The 20,423-nt window shown below is 45.1% G+C and overlaps 1 pseudogene across 1 annotated transcript in view; it reads left to right on the top strand.

Moving 5' to 3' along the window:
• Positions 1-20,423, top strand: part of LOC308169069 (structural maintenance of chromosomes protein 4-like) — a 71,515-nt pseudogene that overhangs the window by 13,375 nt on the left and 37,717 nt on the right. The window contains exons 5-8 of the transcript XR_013938058.1: positions 5,832-5,972; positions 15,943-16,093; positions 18,124-18,288; positions 18,526-18,945. The product of XR_013938058.1 is annotated as a structural maintenance of chromosomes protein 4-like (transcript). The remainder of the gene's footprint in view (positions 1-5,831; positions 5,973-15,942; positions 16,094-18,123; positions 18,289-18,525; positions 18,946-20,423) is intronic.

Below are 20,423 nucleotides of genomic sequence, written 5' to 3'. Positions count from 1 at the left end.
AGTGAGTATATATACATACAGAGCAGCTGTACTATGTGTGAGTATATATACATACAGACCAGCTGTACTATGTGTGAGTATATATACATACAGAGCAGCTGTACTATGTGTGAGTATATATACATACAGAGCAGCTGTACTATGTGTGAGTATATATACATACAGACCAGCTGTACTATGTGTGTGTATATATACATACAGAGCAGCTGTACTATGTGTGTGTATATATACATACAGACCAGCTGTACTATGTGTGTGTATATATACATACAGACCAGCTGTACTATGTGTGTGTATATATACATACAGACCAGCTGTACTATGTGTAAGTATATATACATACAGAGCAGCTGTACTATGTGTGAGTATATATACATACAGAGCAGCTGTACTATGTGTGAGTATATTTACATACAGAGCAGCTGTACTATGTGTGAGTATATATACATACAGACCAGCTGTACTATGTGTGAGTATATATACATACAGACCAGCTGTACTATGTGTGTGTATATATACATACAGACCAGCTGTACTATGTGTAAGTATATATACATACAGAGCAGCTGTACTATGTGTAAGTATATATACATACAGAGCAGCTGTACTATGTGTAAGTATATATACATACAGACCAGCTGTACTATGTGTGAGTATATATACATACAGAGCAGCTGTACTATGTGTGAGTATATATACATACAGAGTCAGCTGTACTATGTGTGTGTATATATACATACAGAGCCAGCTGTACTATGTGTGTGTATATATACATACAGAGCAGCTGTACTATGTGTGAGTATATATACATACAGAGTCAGCTGTACTATGTGTGAGTATATATACATACAGACCAGCTGTACTATGTGTGAGTATATATACATACAGACCAGCTGTACTATGTGTGAGTATATATACATACAGAGCAGCTGTACTATGTGTGAGTATATATACATACAGACCAGCTGTACTATGTGTGAGTATATATACATACAGAGTCAGCTGTACTATGTGTGTGTATATATACATACAGAGTCAGCTGTACTATGTGTGAGTATATATACATACAGACCAGCTGTACTATGTGTGAGTATATATACATACAGACCAGCTGTACTATGTGTGAGTATATATACATACAGACCAGCTGTACTATGTGTGAGTATATATACATACAGAGTCAGCTGTACTATGTGTGTGTATATATACATACAGAGTCAGCTGTACTATGTGTGAGTATATATACATACAGACCAGCTGTACTATGTGTGAGTATATATACATACAGACCAGCTGTACTATGTGTGAGTATATATACATACAGACCAGCTGTACTATGTGTGTGTATATATACATACAGACCAGCTGTACTATGTGTGAGTATATATACATACAGACCAGCTGTACTATGTGTGAGTATATATACATACAGACCAGCTGTACTATGTGTGTGTATATATACATACAGAGCAGCTGTACTATGTGTGAGTATATATACATACAGACCAGCTGTACTATGTGTGAGTATATATACATACAGAGTCAGCTGTACTATGTGTGAGTATATATACATACAGACCAGCTGTACTATGTGTGAGTATATATACATACAGACCAGCTGTACTATGTGTGTGTATATATACATACAGAGCAGCTGTACTATGTGTGAGTATATATACATACAGACCAGCTGTACTATGTGTGTGTATATATACATACAGACCAGCTGTACTATGTGTGTGTATATATACATACAGACCAGCTGTACTATGTGTGAGTATATATACATACAGACCAGCTGTACTATGTGTGAGTATATATACATACAGACCAGCTGTACTATGTGTGTGTATATATACATACAGAGCAGCTGTACTATGTGTGTGTATATATACATACAGACCAGCTGTACTATGTGTGAGTATATATACATACAGAGCAGCTGTACTATGTGTGAGTATATATACATACAGACCAGCTGTACTATGTGTGTGTATATATACATACAGACCAGCTGTACTATGTGTAAGTATATATACATACAGAGCAGCTGTACTATGTGTAAGTATATATACATACAGACCAGCTGTACTATGTGTGAGTATATATACATACAGACCAGCTGTACTATGTGTGAGTATATATACATACAGAGTCAGCTGTACTATGTGTGAGTATATATACATACAGAGCAGCTGTACTATGTGTGAGTATATATACATACAGAGCTGCTGTACTATGTGTGAGTATATATACATACAGACCAGCTGTACTATGTGTGAGTATATATACATACAGACCAGCTGTACTATGTGTGAGTATATATACATACAGACCAGCTGTACTATGTGTGAGTATATATACATACAGAGCAGCTGTACTATGTGTGTGTATATATACATACAGAGCAGCTGTACTATGTGTGTGTATATAAACTAGGGATGCACAATATGCATTTTTTCCAACCGATACCGATAACCGATGTTTACCCGCTTCTTGTGGCCGATAACCGATATGAGAACAGATATAATTTCACAGTTGATAACCTGTAGTTCATGCACACCTGAAGGTAAGAAAGGCTATGTAGTGAGCAAAGATTGATGATTTAATATTCCATAGTGATCTCACCAAATCTAACTTACATCACTATTGTTAACACAACAAAGAGAACACTTCTGACTCTTCAAATGTTGAAATCATTTCAGCCTCTTTCACACATAGTTCCCTGTAACTTCAATGGAATCCCAAGCTGTGCCGTCCAGGCATTTTCGCCGTTCACTCATGAGTCAAATGCCGGTAGATTCGCGTCTTGCTCCCTTTAACACATGTCGGCATTTCCCTGGTTGCGAGATCTAAAGTACTAGAACTGAAAGCGGCAGGTAACAGGCACGTAACATCCATATGCTGTATATATAAATAAATATATTTGACTACCAGCAAGACACCGGAGCACTCGTATCTATAACAAATGCGGGGATTGTATGAGCCCCGCGTCAGTCAGCCTTTCCGTAGAAATACATCGCTCCGTTATATATCTAACGTTACATGTTTTAAGGCTGATCTGTGCATGATAGTGCTGCATTATGTTGATCTATTTATATCGATCTATTCTTGCCAATTCCTTATTACCAGTGGAAAGGGGGAAGGCTAAAACACTTTGAATGGAATTCAATGGAGGAAGCATGATACTCGCGAGTTCATCTCGCTTTTCCCCCCGTTGATGTATTAAACAATCTAAGCAGAGCAGTTGTTATTATGTAATATTATTGATGGATGTGCCATTTTTGATGGAGAGCAGTGAGCGGATGACTGGATGTGAGCATGTATTTGACTAATGCCGATAGATTCGCGTCTTGCTCCGAAATCGGAGCTGTCGGCGCACAGGATTTTATAGCGTTCCTTCAAACTATCGTAATTCATGAACTATATGCCCAATCAGGGCTGGACTGGCCATCTGGCATACCGGGCATTTGCCCGGTGGGCCGCGGTAGTTTTGGGCCGAGCCGACCGGCAAAAAAAAAAAAAAAAAAAAAGTTTTATTTTTTTTTTACCAGCCGGCCCGGCCGAAAGCTACCATTGAACGGCCCATAAATCAGGGACAGCGGCCCGTTGGTCAATTTTCTATACAGACACTGGGCTGGCCCAATCAACAGAGAGAAGGGGGGGGGGGGGGGGGGGGGTCAGGGGTCACGCACGCACGCAGCACCAGACCGCGTCTCAGTTTTGCGGTAGTTTTGGGCCGAGCCGGCCAGCAAAATACATTTAGTTAGCCTGGATAGTTACTAGATAGATACTGAGAGAGATGGAGCGCAAAAGCACACTAAAACGGAAGGGAGGCTGGGAAAAACTTAGGGAGAAAAACAAGAAGAAACTCGAGGCAGATCCTGCCAAATGTGTAAACATTAGGGACATGTTTGCTGCACCCTCAAGTTTACCACAGCAGCAACAGCAACAGGTTGAAGAGGAGGCTGGCAGGGAGGAGCGGGAGCAGGGTACAGATACAGAGGATAGAGAGGATACAGAAGAAGCGGGGCCGAGTCAGCCTGTAACCGTTGACCCGGTAAGGAAAATATACGTAGCTGTGTAGGGGTGTAACGGATCGCCCCCCACGGTTCGGCACGCATGTGTACCGCGGATCAATTGCAAAATGTAACCAAGTAATAATATTACTTAATATTAGTTAATATCCCTTGTAAATCACAATGTAGAGTTGCCATGAAAAGATAGACGCGACAGTTGCGTGCTTTGTTTTACTCTAAAGCGCAATGATAGGTTGATAATGGAAAAATAAATCTAGAACAACAAGGCTGCGTTCGTAAATTCGCTCTGGAATCTGATCACTGAGTACACTGGTCTACTTGCACTGGTACCATTGCTTATTGTATGTAGTCGTCTTTATAGTGGTTTGGGGGAATACTACAGTTTGTCATATGACTGTACAGCACATTATATAAGACGAGTATATAAGGCAAGTATTTTTGTGCTGGTGGGTGTGGTCCGACCGATTGGGGTGGGCCTGTCTGGGCCCAAAATGCCAGGGCCTAATTTTTGTCCCAGTCCAGCCCTGTGCCCAATCTAAACATTTTAAAAAAAAGTTGCACTTTTTGAACAGTTGAACTTTTTTAGGCTTATTACGGTAGTTCACCGAACTTTTGCCGAACATGTATTGCAAATTGCAAACGCACTATCTGCCTCAGAAACTCTGAAGAATGTCCACACCGGGGAAGCCATGTTTCGCTCTCGTCTCTCCACTGCGTGGCTGTACGCAGGCGCAGCATCATGAGCGCGACAACCGGAACCGGAAATATTTCCGGCTTCATCTTATCGGCTAAAATTGTATAAAAACGATAAATATTTAATAACATTAATTTCCCAATATCGGGCCGATAATATCGTGCATCCCTAATATAAACCCCTCAAAAAAAGTTCGGAAATGCTTTTTTGGTTGATTATTCCTCCCCTTTAATAATACCAATTGGTATTGTATTTTATATAGTTGGAAAGCCTGATTAGTCACCTTTACAACGAGGTACAACTTGTAAGGATCATGCATTCGTGGAATGAGCAACACAGCTAAACGTGTGGGTAGCGGCCCAAAAATATTTGCCAAAATCCCCTATATTCTTCTGTTGGTTTTCTAACTTTTTTTGAGGGGTTTACATACAGAGCAGCTGTACTATGTGTGAGTATATATACATACAGAGCAGCTGTACTATGTGTGTGTATATATACATACAGAGCTGCTGTACTATGTGTGAGTATATATACATACAGAGCAGCTGTACTATGTGTGAGTATATATACATACAGAGTCAGCTGTACTATGTGTGAGTATATATACATACAGAGCAGCTGTACTATGTGTGAGTATATATACATACAGAGTCAGCTGTACTATGTGTGAGTATATATACATACAGACCAGCTGTACTATGTGTGAGTATATATACATACAGACCAGCTGTACTATGTGTGAGTATATATACATACAGAGCAGCTGTACTATGTGTGAGTATATATACATACAGAGTCAGCTGTACTATGTGTGAGTATATATACATACAGACCAGCTGTACTATGTGTGAGTATATATACATACAGACCAGCTGTACTATGTGTGAGTATATATACATACAGACCAGCTGTACTATGTGTGAGTATATATACATACAGACCAGCTGTACTATGTGTGTGTATATATACATACAGAGCCAGCTATACCAGTACAATGTGAAAATTCTCGCGAGAGTTTTGAAAAATAAGCCTTCCTTTAGTGACGTTGATGGAACAGGACGGTTGTGAACATGAGCGTGTTGTGTGTTGTGTGTCAGCCATGACATCCAGAAGAAGATGGCGGAGAAGGAGGAGGAGAAGCAGGACATCCTGGACAACAGCAAGGAGCTCTCAGAGAAGACCAGCAGACTGGCCGAGCAGATGGAGGAGAACAACCAGGCCCTGAAGGCAGTGGAGAAGTATGACCGTTGACCTTTACTGGAGACGTTTTTAGAGACGTAATCAGGTTGAGTGAAAGGCATTTTTTGTTTTTTTGTTAATATTTTTTTATTGAATTTCACATAAGACATGTACACAACAGGACATCAGAACAACTAGTGTCTGTGGGGAAAGGTTATTGTCCCAGATAAGAGTAGAAAGATAGTTTTGCACTTCCCTATATGCAGTACCTCGTCCATAAACAATAACAGAACATGTTATTTTTCCCCCTTTTTTTTAACTAACAAACAAAAAACTAAAACACAAACAAAACAAAAAACAGGGGGGTGGGCCATGTCACAGATCACCCCCACTGGAGACACCCAAGTCGTGAGGCACTTTTGATGAGCTCTTCTATGATCACTGTGCACTACGTGAGAAGAAGAATGTCTCCCCTCCCACCCAGGCTCATCTCAGTAAACACACTCCCCTCCCACCCAGGCTCATCTCAGTAAACACACTCCCCTCCCACCCAGGCTCATCTCAGTAAACACACTCCCCTCCCACCCAGGCTCATCTCAGTAAACACACTCCCCTCCCACCCAGGCTCATCTCAGTAAACACACTGTCAGTGTCATGATTACATTCTACTTTATTGTCATGGCAGTGTACAAGCACAACACAATGAAACGCAGTTGAGCATCCAACCAGAAGTGCACATAGTGATTATAAGAACATGATATAAATAGTGATTATAAGAACATGATATAAATGGAAGAAGAATGGTAGTGTAACCCCTGCCATATGGGCGGGGCCTGAGTTCTATTTTAAATAAGTGGCGGTATTACCTGTAATAATAAACTATTCAAATTATGACGATCAGTGCCTCCATTAACTATGTGGAAGTATTTTAAATAGGACTTCCTTTTTAATCCTTTTAATGTATTTATGTTTTAATATATCATATGAATTGCCTATTACCTGTTTATGACACAACACAGTGGCTTTAATGAATGAATGAATGAATGAATGAATGAATGAATGAATGAATGAATGAATGAATGAATGAATGAATGAATGGTCTTTATTGTCATTGCTACAGTACAGGTACCAAACAACGAAATTTAGGAGGGGTGGCTCCCCTGGTGTTAGGAAAGGGAGAAAAAAAAATCACAATAAATATAAATAAATAAATAAAATAAAATCACAAGAAGGGAAGGAGCTGGTTTACATAAATAAAGGCTATGTACACTATCCACTATACTATACTGTACAGATAGACGACTAGTGTCATGGTTTCTTAGGTTTTCATTTTAGAGACATCTAGTGGACATTTTATGACATTACATTTGTTACTGCCTTTATTCAGTTTCGGTTTTGATTAGTCACATGACGAACATTAGTCACATGACGTGAGCACACTGTTCAGACGTGATAGCTCATAGCAACAGCTAGTTGAGAGAAAAAGCTCCGGAGAATCTCTTTGTTTACATTCTTGCCCTGGAAAAGGCTTTGCTTGTAAGTTGCCTTTTCTTTTCTTGTTTAACTACAATGTATAATGTATATGTTTATAAATACATAGCTTATATTATTTAAGTATAACTATTTGTATTGCTATATTGATATTATATGTTGGCTACATACTGTTGATGTTGAAAGTGTAACAGTATAGTTTTGAGCATTACAGTAATTGTACTCTTATGTTTATTTACAGTTTTACAAAATAACCAAACGACCACTCATGTTTCTGAGGATTGAGTAAAGAACTAAACTTTACTCCAGCGTCTGAGGATTCATTTGTGTGTCAGTGTGTGTTCGCTATCTGTGGAAGTTGCGCCCTGGTTACGCGCAGTGGGAACAGAATAGTAAAAAAGCAACCACTCAGCGGGCGGATCGACTCAAGGAGAGAGATCTTCAGCGCAAGCACTGCTCCCCATCATCCTTGCTCACGCCAAGCACACAGCAATATTCATGATGGAAGAGTTGAGCAATGCTGAGACAAGGTCAGTGGCCTCTAGCACATCTAGGTCTTTTAAATCAACAGCCAGTAGGGCAGCTGTCAATGCACGTGTCAAAGTGGAAGTAGCACGCACACGTGCTGGCTATGCAAAAATGGAATCAGAGATTATGATCGAAAAAGCCCAAATGGAAGCAAAATTAAAGAACTTGCTGCATGAGAAAGAAGTGGCAGAAGCCATCGCTGAAGCTAATGTTCTTGAAGCAGCAGCGGAGGAAGAAAACAACGGTATCGAAGCTGTCATTCATGCCACTGTTGACCGCACACGCCAGTACGTAGAACAACAGTCACAGCTACCACTATCTGCCGAAGATGTTAAGGACTCTATAGCCAATCTGGAACCGATAGTCCATAGGCTGAGATCCTCCTCACCACCCAGACAGCGTCTGGCTGTTTCATACGAGAGACAGCACTCCTCCACCGTGAAGCATGAGCACAGCTCTCCATCACTGCGACCTAGTAGGCCAAAGACATCAGAGCAGCTCACACCCAGCAGGCCCAAGGGTTCACCATACAAACCAACAGGAAGCGGTGACACAACCGACATCAGTGATGTGGCTCGGTACCTAGCACGCAGAGACCTCTTAACCTCCGGTCTCACCAAGTTCGATGATCACCCAGAAAATTACTGGGCATGGAAGTCGTCCTTCAAGAACGCCATTGACGGACTACTACTCAGTGCTAATGAAGAGATGGACCTCATGATTAAGTGGTTAGGGAGTGAATCTGCAAAGCACGTGAAACGAATAAGAGCAGTACATGTAAGTCATTCATCTCAAGGTCTATGCAAAGCTTGGGAACGCTTAGAAGAGTGCTTCGGGTCTCCAGAGGTAATTGAAAAGTCCCTCTTCGACAGGCTGGAGAACTTCCCAAAGATCAGCAATAAAGATCCTGTGAAGCTGAGAGAGCTAAGTGACCTTCTCCAAGAGTTGGAAGCAGCCATGTTCGAAGGTTACCTGCCTGGTTTGAGCTATCTGGACACTTCACGCGGCATTTTGCCCATCGTAGACAAGTTGCCCTACAACATCCAAGAGAAATGGATATCACAGGGTTCCAGATACAAAGCTGAGCGACAGGTAGTTTTTCCCCCATTCACATTCTTCTGCGAGTTCATCACCAAAGAGGCACGAGCTCGCAATGACCCAAGCTTCAGGCTATCGATGAGTAACACAGCCCAGATGAAGTCAGAGCAGCCATTCAAGAGACAAAGTAAGAGCATGGTCTCTGCACGTAAGACAGATGTCTCTCACGAGAAAGACACACGAGACGGTTCAGGCCGAACAGCAGTGGACATAAAAAAACTATGCCCTCTCCATAAGAAGCCACACCCCCTAACACGCTGCAGAGGTTTCAGAAGCAAGCCCCTCGAGGAGCGCAAGGCCTTCCTCAAAGACAACGGTGTCTGCTTCAGATGTTGTTCCACAACTACTCATCTAGCCAAGAACTGCACCACAGCCATCAAGTGCATGGAATGTGAGAGTAACAGCCACACCACGGCTCTTCATCCAGGACCTCCGCCTTCAGCCCCATCTGAGGATGGCGGGGAGGGAGAAGGAGGATCAGACCAATCTGCAGTCACCTCAAATTGCACAGAAGTCTGTGGAGAGGGTCAAAGCGGCAGATCTTGCTCGAAGATTTGCCTGGTGAATATATTCCCAGAAGCACACCCAGAGAGAGCAACCAGAGCATACGTTGTGCTGGATGACCAAAGCAACAGGTCGCTTGCACGGTCTGAATTCTTTGATATGTTCCACATCAAGATGTCAGATTCAGCATTCACACTTCGTACATGTGCAGGTACAACTCAGATGACAGGAAGGAGAGCCACAGGCTTTGTGGTGGAATCTGTGGATGGAGCTACAACAGTGACACTACCTACACTAATAGAGTGTAACAACATTCCCACCGAAAGAGCTGAGATACCTACGCCAGAAGCAGCGTTGCATCATTCCCACCTCAAGCCCATAGCATATGGTATACCACCTTTGGATTCTAAAGCACAGATCCTTCTCTTGCTAGGCCGAGACATCCTTAGAGTTCATAAAGTGCGGGAGCAACGGAACGGTCCACATGACGCCCCCTACGCACAACGACTCGACCTGGGATGGGTCATCATAGGAGAAGTCTGCCTAGAGGCAGCCCACAAGCCTTCAGACATCCAAAGCTACCGCACCAATGTGCTTGAGAACCAACGCCCTTCATTCTTCAGCCCATGTCCGAACAGGATCCAGGTGAAGGAGCAATATGTTCCGAAGCCAGCACATCAGATTGCCCCAGCGCAAGGCACCCACAGTATCCGGGAATGCAACTTAGGGAGCACCATCTTCAACACGTCCGAGGATGACAACAAGATTGGACTCTCTATTGAAGACAGACTGTTCTTAAAGGTCATGGACAAAGAAATGTATATGGATGACTGCAACAGCTGGGTGGCACCATTGCCATTCAGAACACCACGTCAGCAACTCCCTCACAGCCGAGGCCAGGCCCTCACACGACTTACCTCTCTTCAAAACACACTGGAGAAAAGGCCCGAGATGAAGAGGCACTTCATCGCGTTCATGCAGAACATCTTCGACCGTGATCATGCTGAGCTGGCTCCTACATTGGAGAACGGACAAGAATGTTGGTACTTACCTATCTTCTGGGTTTATCACCCTCAGAAGCCAGGCCAGATTCGAGTCGTCTTCGATTCCAGTGCAAAATGGAAAGGCGTGTCACTGAACGATGTTCTCCTTTCTGGTCCGGACTTAAATAACAGCCTCTTAGGAGTACTGGTGCGATTCAGACGAGAACCGATCGCTGTCACTGTGGACATAGAACAAATGTTTCACAGCTTCGTTGTGAAAGAAGACCACAGGAACTTTCTCCGCTTTCTGTGGTACGAGGACAACGATCCTAGGAACGACATATGTGAGTACCGCATGAAGGTTCACGTATTCGGGAACAGTCCCTCTCCTGCGGTGGCAATCTATGGTCTCAGACGTGCTGCAGCTCATGGTGAAGAAGAATTTGGGTCTGACGCCAAACAGTTCATCGAAAGAGAGTTCTACGTTGACGACGGACTCCTGTCAAGGCCCACAGCACGTGAAGCCATCGACCTACTGAAGCGGACACAGGAGATGCTTGCTGCGTCGAACCTGCGACTTCACAAAGTTGCTTCCAACAGCCAGGAGGTTATGGAAGCATTCTCTGCTGAGGACCGAGCAAAGGGACTCAAAGACCTAAACTTGGATGTCGATCCCACTCCTATTCAACGGAGCCTTGGAGTGAGTTGGGATCTGAAGAAAGATGTCTTCACGTTTCAAGTAGCAGAATCCACAAAGCTTTTCACACGTAGGGGTGTTCTAGCTACTGTCAACGGCCTCTTCGATCCACTTGGATTCGTTGCGCCAGTTACGATACAGGGAAAGATCCTGTTACGAGAGCTCACAAATGAAGCCTCCGACTGGGACTCTCCTCTTCCTCCAGAAAGGGAAGATGAGTGGAACACTTGGAGAAGCTCTCTTCAAGACCTCAGGCAGTTGGAGATCCCAAGAACCTATTCTGCTTCTACAATCTCAACAGCCATAAGAAAGGAGCTACACGTGTTCTCAGACGCTTCAGTGAAGGCTATGGCAGCAGTCGCCTATCTCCAAGTAATTGATGTTGAGCAAAAATGTCAAGTAGGATTTGTCCTTGGAAAAGCTAAGTTAACTCCACAGTCGGCTCACACTATCCCAAGATTGGAGTTGGGAGCTGCCGTGTTGGGTGTGGAAGTCGCTGAGCTAGTCACAAGCGAGCTAGATATAGCTCTGGATGCTGTCAAGTTCTATACAGATAGCCGAGTTGTCCTAGGATACATTAGCAACCAGACAAGAAGGTTCTATGTATATGTGAGCAACAGAGTGCAGCGTATACGGCGGTCTTCTGAACCAACCCAGTGGCACTACATCTCCACAAGCCATAACCCAGCTGACCTTGGCACACGTTCTGTGCCTGCAGCTATGCTAGGTGAGACAACCTGGCTTAGAGGACCAACGTTTCTGCTACAAGTAGAGGAACCATCATCACCTGAAGTCTTTGACCTCATCAACCCGGACTCAGACATAGAGGTGCGGGCACACATCACCAACCTGCCCAACGACAGAACACACCTTGGATCTCACAGATTCAAGCGTTTTTCCTCATGGAAGCGACTTGTGAGAGCAACAAGTTCACTCATCCATATCGTGGAATCCTGTAAGGCTACCAGCAAAGATCAGGATCAAACTTGCAGTTCATGGCATCACTGCAAGCAGCCTCGCACAGCTGAAGAACTGACAAAAGCTGAACTCATCATCATCAAATGCGTGCAAGGAGAGGCTTACAAGGACGAACTTGCGTGCATAGCAAGTGGAAAGGACATCTCAAGAAGTAGTCCTCTGAAGAAACTCAATCCCTATTGCGACGAAGAAGGCCTCCTGAGAATAGGGGGACGGCTCAGACATTCAGATCTCGCCTACAAGGAAAAACACCCTCTTGTTATTCCGGGACGGAAACACATCGCAAAGCTACTTGTGGAACACCATCACCAAAGGGTGATGCACCAAGGCCGGGTCTTTACCGAAGGCGCTGTCCGCACTGCAGGGTACTGGATCATGGGAGCAAGACGACTGATCAAAGGCATCCTTCACGACTGTGTAACCTGCAAGAAGCTCAGAGGCAGAGTGACGGAACAGAGGATGGCCGACCTACCTGTTGATCGCCTGAGTACTGAACCCCCATTCACCTACGTGGGACTGGACGTCTTCGGCCCCTGGCATGTAAGCACAAGACGCACACGAGGAGGACAGGCAAACAGTAAAAGATGGGCTGTTCTTTTCACATGTCTAAGTACGCGCGCTGTCCACATCGAATTGATTGAGTCAATGGACACATCATGCTTTATCAATGCGCTACGCAGGTTCTTTAGTCTAAGAGGACCTGCCAAACAGATTAGATCAGATTGTGGAACAAATTTCACAGGCGCATGCCGAGAGCTGAACATTCTGCTGACCGACCCCAACATGCCTAGCATTCGAAAGTACCTGGGAGAAGAGGGCTGCTCATGGGTCTTCAACCCACCTCACTCATCCCACATGGGAGGCTCCTGGGAAAGGATGATAGGGATATCAAGGCGCATACTTGACTCCATGCTGCTCAAGGCTTGCCCTTCTCGCCTGACTCATGAAGTTCTCTCCACCCTGATGGCAGAGGTTACAGCCATAATCAACGCAAGACCTCTCACCCCCATCTCAATGGATCCAGACTCTCCTTTTCTTCTAACACCAGCTATGCTTCTTACGCAGAAGATGTGCACTCCACTTCCTCCTCCGGGAAATTTCAGTGATACGGACCTCCACAGACAGCAGTGGAAACAGGTTCAGCACCTTGCAAATACTTTCTGGAGCCGATGGAGACATGAATACCTCACGACACTACAGAGTCGCAGCAAGTGGCAAGAGGAACGTCCGAACCTCAAAGTAGGGGATTTGGTCCTTCTCAAAGATGCTCAAGCTAAGCGCAACGACTGGCCCTTAGGACTAGTCAGCCAGACATTCCCTGACAAGGACGGGAAGATCAGAAGAATCGAAGTGAAGATCACCAAACATGGGACGGCTAAAACGTTCTTGAGACCAATATCTGAGACAGTGCTTCTCATGTCGCCAAAGGACTGAGTATCCCTGAGTTAGTTCATAGTGGTATTTCCTCCATACCAGACGGGGAGTGTCATGGTTTCTTAGGTTTTCATTTTAGAGACATCTAGTGGACATTTTATGACATTACATTTGTTACTGCCTTTATTCAGTTTCGGTTTTGATTAGTCACATGACGAACATTAGTCACATGACGTGAGCACACTGTTCAGACGTGATAGCTTGTGCAACAGCTAGTTGAGAGAAAAAGCTCCGGAGAATCTCTTTGTTTACATTCTTGCCCTGGAAAAGGCTTTGCTTGTAAGTTGCCTTTTCTTTTCTTGTTTAACTACAATGTATAATGTATATGTTTATAAATACATAGCTTATATTATTTAAGTATAACTATTTGTATTGCTATATTGATATTATATGTTGGCTACATACTGTTGATGTTGAAAGTGTAACAGTATAGTTTTGAGCATTACAGTAATTGTACTCTTATGTTTATTTACAGTTTTACAAAATAACCAAACGACCACTCATGTTTCTGAGGATTGAGTAAAGAACTAAACTTTACTCCAGCGTCTGAGGATTCATTTGTGTGTCAGTGTGTGTTCGCTATCTGTGGAAGTTGCGCCCTGGTTACGCGCAGTGGGAACAGAATAACTAGGGTTGTCATATTGCACAATAGTGTTATTTCACATTTATCTGCCATCAATCCGTCCAGACTGTCCAGGGCCCAGAACCTAGGTCTTTGCTGTGTTCAGGGCCTGGACGGCCCTGTGGTAGAAGCTGTTCTTCAGTCTGTTTGTCCTTGCGGCCAAGGTCCTGAACCGCCTTTTCGAGGGCAGCCGGGCAAAGTGTTCGTACCCAGGGTGGGTCGGGTCCCTGGAGATCTTGGAGGCCTTCCTGAGACAGTGTGTGTTGTACAGCTCTTTAAATGCAAATACCAAAGGGTATATACGTATTTTTTTACTAAATGCTAAATTTAAAGTGTTGGTAGTCAATTATAATGTTATACAAAGTCAATAGACAATATTCACAATACAATGTCAACAGACAATATCACAATATCACATAACAAAATATAGGCTCAAGGCCTATTCCAATTCCTTTCAAGGAAATAAATGTAATGTTTCCAATAAACTCAAAGTCAACTCAAAGGATTCACAATTGTACAATATATTATTAAGTAAAATAAAACACACACACGCACTCTGTAACTCAGTCCATTAACCAGTGTTACCGTTGCAGCTGACGTGGCTTGTGAGCGGGGGGGCCTTGAAACAGATATGGCCACTTCACTCGTTTACACGAGCCTAAAATAAAAGCACATGCGTGGTTCAGTACTCACGTAACCTCGTGGGGAACTCGTAGGTAAACGAGGGGTTTGAAAGATGGTGTAAAAAGAGGCAGAGATATGAGGGGGGATGAGGTCCAGCGCTCTCCCACGAGCGCAGGAGAATGATTTGAATGATGAAGTACACTGACGCGAAGATTCACTGGACGGTCTCGAGTTACCCCAGGCGATTGGAAACGGTCTCCGTTGTCCAACGGAGAGCTTTCCTTTGGCTTGGTCTCTCGACTTCCAATTCTGAATTAACAGAATACACTGAGCTACAAAATCCAATAGCTATTTCGTTTTGATATAGATAGAAACAATTTATCACTCAGCAAATGCTAGCAACATGCTAACATAATTATGCTAAGCTAACCGCTTGCCGCGATTAGCTCTACAGTCAAATATAACATACTACAACGAGTAGATGTAGCTTATAAACAAACACCAGACATATGTATTTACCTCTGGTAGCTTCAATGTGCACCAACATCTAAAAGAATAACTGTTCGTTGATTCCCGAATTGTTATACACACATACAGATCTTACTTCACTCGAAGATGTCATCAATCATTCTCACACGTTACTTAGTGCAACCTATCGTTATTAGTACAAAATCCCGCCCCTCTATCTCAGCATACATTACAGTTGGCTAGCTCTTCCCGATGGACCAATGAAATAAAGAAATGAATGAATGACATTCATATCACGTAGTATAACCAATGAGTGAACTCACATTAGAGCTTGTAAACAAGTACACATTATAAACGTATAACCATGTTAATAACCGTGTACATAACCATGAAATGATGCTTATTTATTCAATGGACTTATTTATTTAACTTATTAAATGGACTTATTTATTGAAATGCTCATAGCTCACTTTAGTAGCTGGGCTACAGTAGTGATGGGTAACTATGTAATATCCAGTATGTGCAGAGGTAGTAGTTGTAAACATCATGTGTGTAACGTGAACAGAAGGGAGGAGCTAACGCAGAGTGTCCCGCCCCGGCAGGAAGCAGGGCATGCTGTCCAAGTTCCTCGACGGTGAGAAGCTAAAGTTCACCCAGCTGGACCTGCAGGACGTGGAAGCACAGGAGAAGCTGAAACACACCCAGAACAAGGCCAAGAAGCTCCAGAAACAGCTGGAGAAGGACAAGGAGAAGGTGTGTCTGTGTCTCTCTCTCTCTCTCTCTCTCTCTCTCTCTCTCTCTCTCTCTCTCTCTCTCTCTCTCTCTCTCTCTCTCTCTCTCTCTCTCTCTCTCTCTCTCTCTCTCTCTCTCTACTAGATGGCAGCTACTGCACTGGAAATGAGGATACTATCTTCCACTACAGTATCTGAAATAAACACTATTTTCTATGAAACAAAAGACACTTTCTACACGCGTTCTCTTACTAACCAGCTGCTCCATTGCTGGAATAGAAATGGCTTACGATATCTGCGTTCACGTGTGTGTGTTTGCTGAGCATGTGAGGAAGATGGAGAGAATGATGAAACTTTTTATAATTGTTTTGATCACTAATGATTAGATTTAGATTACATTTTGTCTCCTTCCTTCTTGCTGGTCTAGATATGACACACCCACTGACGACGTGACTGTTCTACGTTTTGGTTCCCGCTTGAGAACCACTATTTTCTGGTTCCCGCTGCGAACCAACTTTTCAGTCTCCGAACCAATTGAGTTTCGGTCTGAACGCGCCGGCCGGTTCCAGACTTGGTTTGCGAACGTGACCCGGAACGATTCTTTGCCGGTGTGAAAGCCCTATGTCTGTCTGACTGTTTCTCTCTCTCTGTCTGTCTCTCTCTGTACTGTTTCTCTCTCTGTCTGTCTCTCTGTCTGTCTGTTTCTCTCTCTCTCTCTGTGTTTCCTCTCTCTCTCTGTGTCTGTCCTTGTGTCATTCACTTTGATTCAGGTCACTATGTGACACACAACTCCAATGTTTGATTTCTTACCCCATGATCATAGCTCTTGTACAATTAAGTGTGTACAGACACACACACACACACACACACACACACACACACACACACACGTACTTAGCTCACGGCAGCTCTTCAAATCTATAAGTTAGGAGGCTGTGATCATGGCCAACATCTTACCTAACCCCACAGAGCCGTGTTATAAATTCTAATATATAAATAAAGTTGCCGTGTACTGAACACAGGGACGGCACCAAGGTTCTGGACCTTCAGTTTATTTAGTCCCCTGCCCAACGCTTCTTGTCCAAACACCGGGCCGGGTGTAGGAGACCTGTGGGAGGCCGTTGCTCCATGACTTACACAAGTCATTATTAGTAATTGCTGAGTTGCATAACGGAAGCAAATTCATTTTTTTATTTTATTTTTTTATTCGCAATGTCACATCATAAACCTTGAGAGAGTTTTAATGGCCTTATTCCAAAGCGCTCTACAATTGCCTCTCATTCACACACCGATGGCGGCAAGCTACCATGCAGGGCGCCGGCCCGCTCACTGGGAGCAATTAGCGGTTCAGTGTCTTGCCCAAGGACATCTCGACATGTGGCCAGCCGGGGTTCAATCTGCCGACCTTGCGATCATTAGACGCCAGGTCTACCTCCTGCGCCACAGCCGCCAGTTTTGACACAAAGTTGTGTGTCGTGTGTGAGGGAGTGATCCAGGAGTAGTGGCTGTGTCTGGGCAGTGGGGGTGATCCAGGAGTTGTGTTTGTGTAATCCAGGCGTAGTGGCTGTGTCTTTGCAGCGTGGGTGGGTGTGTGAGTGACTGTGATCCAGGAATTGTGTGTATGTGTGTGTGTGTGTGATCCAGGCATGTGTGTGGAGTAGAGGCTGTGTGTTGGCAGCGTGGGTGGGTGTGTGTGGCGGGAGGCAGGGTAGAGCAGCCTCGGGGGAGCAGTGTTCTCAGTGTGGTATGGCCTTGTGTAACACTCCCTGCAGCCACACTCACTTTTTAACCCTGCTAACCATCTCTCTCTCCTTCTCTCCCTCCACCCCTCTCTCTTTCCCTTCCTCCCGCTCTTTCTCTCTCTCCTTCCCTCTTTCTCCCTCCTTCCCTCCCACTCTCTCTCCTTCCCTCTCTCTCTACCTCTTGCTTTTTCTCTCTCTCTCTACCTCCCTCTTTCTCTCCATCTCTCACTCTACCTCTCTCTCTCTCCCCCTCTCTCTCTCTACCCCCCTCTCTCTACCCCTCCCTCTCTCTACCCCTCCCTCCCTCCAGCTAGAGGAGGTGCGTAAGGTGCCGGCCAGCAGTGAGAAGGTAATCTCGGAGGCGTCGGCCCGCAGGGAGGAACTGGAGGAGCAGAAGGGGAAGGAGGAGGAGAAGCTGGCTGCCGTGATGGAGAGCCTGAAGCAGGAGACCAGCGAGCTGCAGCAGGAGATGGAGGTGTGTGGGGGTGTGGGTGGGTGGGTTTGTAAAACCGTACAGTGACCGTTTTTGATGTGCGCTCTTTTGTTGCTTATGTGTTTTGATCTCGGATATCCACTCAGACTCTACTCTCTCTCCCCTCACCTCTCCTGCAACCCTCCCCCGCCACTCTCTCTCCCCCCCGTCCCCCCCCCCACTAACCCTCTCTCCCCCCTCACCTCTCCTCCAACCCCCCCCGTTCCCGTCCCTCCCCAGGACAAGGAGAAGGAGCTGATGGAGCTGAGCAAGGCGGTGAACGAGACGCGCTCCCCCATGGAGGTGGGCCAGTCTGAGCTGGACATCTACCTGAGCCGCCACAACAAGGCGCTGGCCCAGCTCGCCGCCGCCCGCCAGGCGCTGCAGACGGCCTCGGACACGCTGGCGGAGCGGCGCCGCGCCCTGGCCGACCTGGGGGTGGCGGCGCCCCGCTGCGAGAAGCAGCTGCAGGAGGACGAGGCGGAGCTGGAGCAGCTGACCCGCCAGGACGGCCAGGCCCGGGAGACGGTCCGGGACATGACGCAGAAGATGGAGGAGGCCAAGAGCTCGCTGGCGTCCAACCGCAGCGGGGGGAAAGTGCTGGATGCGCTGATGCAGCAGAAGAAGAGCGTGAAGATCCCCGGCATCCTCGGACGACTGGTGAGGGAGGGAGGGAAGGATGTGTGCGTGTGTGCTCATCTCCCTCACCCTCCAGTTAACACTAGAACAGCCATGGGTGGGGTCATTTAACACTAGAACAGCCATGGTGGGGGTCATTAACACTAGAACAGCCATGGGTGGGGTCATTTAACAGTAGTACAGCCATGGGTGGGGTCATTTAACACTAGAACAGCCATGGGTGGGGTCATTTAACACTAGAACAGCCATGGGTGGGGTCATTTAACACTAGAACAGCCATGGGTGGGGTCATTTAACACTAGAACAGCCATGGTGGGGTCATTTAACAGTAGAACAGCCAAGGGTGGGGTCATTTAACAGTAGAACAGCCATGGGTGGGGTCATTTAACAGTAGAACAGCCATGGGTGGGGTCATTTAACACTAGAACAGCCATGGGTGGGGTCATTTAACAGTAGAACAGCCATGGGTGGGGTCATTTAACACTAGAACAGCCATGGGTGGGGTCATTTAACACTAGAACAGCCATGGGTGGGGTCATTTAACACTAGAACAGCCATGGGTGGGGTCATTTAACAGTAGAACAGCCATGGTGGGGGTCATTTAACAGTAGAACAGCCATGGGTGGGGTCATTTAACAGTAGAACAGCCATGGGTGGGGTCATTTAACACTAGAACAGCCATGGGTGGGGTCATTTAACAGTAGAACAGCCATGGGTGGGGTCATTTAACAGCAGAACAGCCATGGGTGGGGTCATTTAACAGTAGAACAGCCATGGGTGGGGTCATTTAACAGTAGAACAGCCATGGGTGGGGTCATTTAACACTAGAACAGCCATGGGTGGGGTAATTTAACAGTAGAACAGCCATGGGTGGGGTCATTTAACAGTAGAACAGCCATGGGTGGGGTCATTTAACAGTAGAACAGCCATGGGTGGGGTCATTTAACAGTAGAACAGCCATGGGTGGGGTCATTTAACACTAGAACAGCCATGGGTGGGGTCATTTAACACTAGAACAGCCATGGGTGGGGTCATTTAACACTAGAACAGCCATGGGTGGGGTCATTAACACTAGAACAGCCATGGGTGGGGTCATTAACACTAGAACAGCCATGGTGGGGTCATTTAACAGCCATGGGTGAACGAAAAAGTAAAGTAAGCAAAACATGTATATCTTTGCACTCTAACATTTCAGGATTCTCCTTTCATAACTTTTCCTAGATATGTGTGTTCTACCACCCAGTATCCTTCCATTTTCTAAATCACATCAGGATAAGCTAGTATGAAGCTATTTTGCAGTATTTTGTGTAGGAGGCAGGCTCATTTACAAGACATGCCAACTAGTGGTCGTTATGTGTAAATAGCAGCTTTCCACTGTAAAGACTATGGTCATTTAAGGCGGCTCTTATAGTAGGTAAAAAAGACGTGGTTCTAGTGTTAAGAGATTAAGCCTGACGAAGTGTGAGCGCCTGTCGCCTGTGTCCGTACTACGTTTCCGT

This window comes from Nansenia antarctica, assembly GCF_963989245.1.
Source record: "Nansenia antarctica genome assembly, chromosome: 12".
Classification (NCBI taxonomy): Eukaryota; Metazoa; Chordata; class Actinopteri; order Argentiniformes; family Microstomatidae; genus Nansenia; species Nansenia antarctica.
Note: the sequence above shows the minus strand (reverse complement) of the source record. Positions and strands in the feature narration are given on the sequence as shown.